Genomic DNA, 4,780 nt, shown 5'->3' on the forward strand with positions numbered 1-4,780 from the left:
AAACAAGTTGACAACACAGAGCCATCACAGAGACAATCATCTTAAACCAAGTTGACAACACAGAGCCACAGAGACCAATCATTTAAAACCAAGTTGACAACGCAGAGCCATACAGAGGACCAATCATTTAAACCAAGTTGACAACGCAGAGCCATACAGAGACCAATCATTTAAACCAAGTTGACAAACGCAGAGCCATACAGAGACCAATCATTTAAACCAAGTTTGACAACGCAGAGCCATACAGAGACCCATCATTTAAACCAAGTTGACAACAAGAGCCATACAGAGACCAATCATTTAAACAAGTTGACAACGCAGAGCCATACTTTGGTCAGGGAGGTGACCAAGAACCCGTTGGTCACTCTGACAGAGCTCCAGAGTTCCTCTGTGGAGATGGGAGAACCTTCCAGAAGGACAACCATCTCTGCAGCACTCCATCAATCAGGTCTTTATGGTAGAATGGCCAGACGGWAGCCACMCRTKAGTAAAGGAACCTAAAGACTCTCAGACCATGAGAAAGAAGATTATCTGGTCTGATGAAACCAAGATTGAACTCTTTGGCCTGAATGCCAAGCGTCACGTCTGGAGGAAGCCTGGCACCATCCCTACTGTGAAGCATGGTGGTGGCAGCATCATGCTGTGGGGATGTTTTTCAGCTGCAGGGACTGGGAGACTAGTCAGGATCGAGGGAAAGATGAACAGAGCGATCCTTGATGAAAACCTGCTCCAGAGCGCTCAGGACCTCAGACAGGGACGAAGGTTCACCTTCCAACAGGACAACGACCCTAAGCACACAACCAAGACAACGCAGGAGTGGCTTCGGCACAAGTCTCTGAATGTCCGAGTGGCCCAGCCAGAGCCGGGACTTGAACCCGATCGAACATCTCTGGAGAGACCTGAAAATAGCTGTGCAGTGACGCTGCCCATCCAACTTGACAGAGCTTGAGAGGATCTACAGAGAATGGGAGAAACTTCCCAAATACAGGTGTGCCATGCTTTTAGCGTCATACCCAAAACCTACTCAGGAGACTGAAAAGATTTSGCATGGGTCCTAAGATCCTCAAAAGGTTCTACAGCTGCACCATCGAGAGCATCCTTCCTGGTTGCGTCACTGCCTGGTACGGCAACTGCTCGGCCTCCGACCGCCAGGCACTAGAGGGTAGTGTGTACGGCCCAGTACATCACTGGAGCCAAGCTTTTTGCCATCCAGGACCTCTATACCAGGCGGTGTCAGAGGAAGGCCCGAAGAATTGTCAAAGACTCCAGCCACCCGTCATAGACTGTTCTCTCTGCTACCGCACGTCAAGCGGTACCGGAGCACCAAGTCTAGGTCCAAATGGCTTCTTAACAGATTCTACCCCGAAGCTATAAGACTCCTGAACAGCTAATCAAAGGGCTACCCAGACCCCTCTTTTAAGCTGCTGCTACTCTCTGTTTATTATCTATGCATAAGTCACTTTAATAACTTTACCTACATCTACATATTACCTCAATTATCAACTCTGTACCGATACCCCTGTATATAGCCTTGCTATTGTTATTTTACTGCTGCTCTTTAATTATTTTTTACTTTATTTTTCAAATGTGGTCTTTTTAAAAATTAAATCTGCATTGTTGGTTAAGGGCTTGTAAGTAAGCATTTCACTGTAAGGTCTACACCTGTTGTATTCGGGGCATGTGACAAATACACTTTGATTCGAGGCTGTAATGGCTGTCAAAGGTGCTTCAACAAAGTACTGAATACTTACATAAATGTGATACGTTTTTATTTTTAATACATTTGCCAAAATTTCTTAAAAACCTGTTTTTGCTTTGTCATTATGGGGTATTGTGATGTCAGTATGGGGTATTGTGATGTCAGTATGGGGTATTGTGTGTAGATTGACGAGGAAAGACAACAATATAATCAATTTTAGAATAAGGCTGTAACGTAACAAAAAGTGGGAAAAGCTAAGGGGTCTGAATACTTTCCGAAGGCTCTGTATAGGATATCAGCTAGCATTACCTCTGACTTCCTTCATACTGGATACASAGACATAAAAATGGCATCCACATGGTATTCATCTGACTCTGGGGAAATCAATAAATTGTCAAAATCCCGAAGTATGCCGTTAACTCCAGGTGGCAGATGATGGACAGTTGAATCTGTTTGGTCACGTTTCCTTCATCCTCCACTCCTCAACCCAGTAGTCTTCTACCTCACATCATGTCCAGCTGTAGGGAGAGAAGAAGAACCATGGTAGAGAAGATGGTAGAGAGATGGTAGAGAAGATGGTAGAGAAGATGGTAGAGAAGATGGTAGAGAAGTCACAGATACAACTGTTGACCTTGTAGATGTGTAGCCACCAACCCCCACCAACACACTTCCTCCCTGTAAATGTAAACACAAAAGGTTAACGCTCACCAAGTCGTCCACATCTCCTGTATCGTCCACCACAGCTGCTACTACCTCCTCTTTCTTCTCCTCTGCAGTCAGGAACTAAGGACAGAGACGGGCTTCAATCAGGAATTAGGACTGGACAACTTCTCGTCAGTCATATTCTAACCACTCAGATATACTGAACAAAAATATAAACGCAACATGCAACAATTTCAAAGGTTTTACTGAATTAGTTCATATAAGGAAATGAGTCAATTGAAATAAATAAATTAGGCCCTAATCTATGGATTTCACATGATTGGGCAGGGGTGCAGCCATGGGTGGGCCTGGGATGGCATAAGCTCACCCACTGGGGAGGCAGGTTCAGCCAATTAGAATCAAGTTTTCTCCACAAAATGTCTTTATTACAGACAAAAATACTCCTCAGCACCCCCCTTCAGACGATCCCACAGGTGAGGAAGCAGGATGTGGAGGTCCTGGGCTGGCGTGGTTACACGTGGTCTGCGGTTGAGGCCAAATACTCTAAAATGACGTTGGAGGTGGCTTATGGTAGAGAAATTAACATTAACTTCTATGGCAACAGCTCTGTTGGACATTCTTGCAGTAAGCATGCCAATTGCACGCTCCCTCAAAACTTGAGACATCTGTGGCATTGTACTTTTTAGAGTGGCCTTTTATACACACAAGGTGTGTAATGATCATGCTGTTTAATCAGATTCTTGATATGCCACACCTGTCAGGTGGATGGATTATCTTGGCAAAGGAGAAATGCTCACTAACAGGGATGTAAACACATTTGAGAGAAATCAGCTTTTTGTGAGAATGGAAAAATGTCTGTGATCTTTTATTTCAGTTGATGAAACCAACACTTTACATGTTGCCTTTATATTTATGTGGGTCTGTTGCCTTTATATTTATGTGGGTCTGTTACCTTTATATTTATGTGGGTCTGTTGTCTTTATATTTATGTGGGTCTGTTGCCTTTATATTTATGTGGGTCTGTTGCCTTTATATTTATGTGGGTCTGTGCCTTTATATTTATGTGGGTCTGTTGCCTTTATATTTATTGTGGGTCTGTTGCCTTTTATATTTATGTGGGTCTGTTGCTTTATATTATGTGGGTCTGTTGCTTTATATTTAGTGGGTCTGTTGCTTTATATTTATGTGGGTCCTGTTGCCTTTATATTTATGTGGTCTGTTGCCTTTTATATTTTATGTGGGTCTGTTGCCTTTAATAATTTATGTGGGTCTGTTGCCTTTATATTTATGTGGGTCTGTTGCCTTTATATTTATGTGGGTCTGTTGCCTTTATATTTATGTGGGTCTGTTGCCTTTATATTTATGTGGGTCTGTTGCCTTTATATTATGTGGTCTGTTGCCTTTATATTTATGTGGGTCTGTTGCCTTTATATTTATGTGGGTCTGTTGCCTTTATATTTATGTGGGTCTGTTGCTTTATATTTATGTGGGTCTGTTGCCTTTATATTTATGTGGGTCTGTTGCCTTTATATTTATGTGGGTCTGTTTGCCTTTATATTTATGTGGGTCTGTTGCCTTTATATTTATGTGGGTCTGTTGCCTTTATATTTATGTGGGTCTGTTGCCTTTATATTTATGTGGTCTGTTGCCTTTATATTTATGTGGGTCTGTTGCTTTATATTTATGTGGGTCTGTTGCCTTTTATATTTATGTGGGTCTGTTGCCTTTATATTTATGTGGGTCTGTTGCTTTATATTTATGTGGGTCTGTTGCCTTTATATTTATGTGGGTCTGTTGCCTTTATATTTATGTGGGTCTGTTGCCTTTATATTTATGTGGGTCTGTTGCCTTATATTTATGTGGGTCTGTTGCTTTATATTTATGTGGGTCTGTTGCCTTTATATTTATGTGGGTCTGTTACCTTTATATTTATGTGGGTCTGTTGCCTTTATATTTATGTTTATATATTCTGTTTACTTCAATGAACCCTTCTAAGGCCTGGTCACCCAGGAGGCAGGTAGCTGGTTCTCCTGTACCTGCTTGGCATCATGACTGGAGAACGTGCTCCCTTCAACTTCGTCCTTGTTGATCAGAGTCAGGGCATCTGTTAATCAATACCACAATTAATAACCTGCTCACAGAACGCTGCTTTAATAAAGAGCGTTAACATGAGGCCTGCTATTGTACCTTGGACTAGCATGTCCCAGAATTCCTGAAGGCCTCTAACAGGAATACTGGTCTTCAGAGACTGGATGTAGCTGTTGTAGTGATCAGCATTCCCAACCTGAAGAAAGAGTTACAATAGGAGATCTGCATTACCTATCTACCTACACACCTACCTACCTACCTACCTACAGGAGAGGGAGTTACAATAGGAGATCTGCATTACCTACCTACCTACAGGAGAGGGAGTTACAA

The 4,780-nt window shown here is 42.4% G+C and overlaps 1 long non-coding RNA gene across 1 annotated transcript; it reads right to left on the reverse strand.

Moving 5' to 3' along the window:
* Positions 1-1,752: 1,752 nt before the first annotated feature.
* On the reverse strand, positions 1,753-4,681 carry LOC112076364 (uncharacterized). Its single transcript, XR_002895171.2, has 4 exons — positions 4,550-4,681; positions 4,399-4,466; positions 2,408-2,482; positions 1,753-2,217 (listed from the first exon to the last, which is right to left on the reverse strand). It is a non-coding gene; the product is annotated as an uncharacterized lncRNA (long non-coding RNA).
* Positions 4,682-4,780: the final 99 nt, after the last annotated feature.

Source organism: Salvelinus sp. IW2-2015, unplaced genomic scaffold, assembly GCF_002910315.2.
Source record: "Salvelinus sp. IW2-2015 unplaced genomic scaffold, ASM291031v2 Un_scaffold3706, whole genome shotgun sequence".
Lineage (NCBI taxonomy): Eukaryota > Metazoa > Chordata > Actinopteri > Salmoniformes > Salmonidae > Salvelinus > Salvelinus sp. IW2-2015.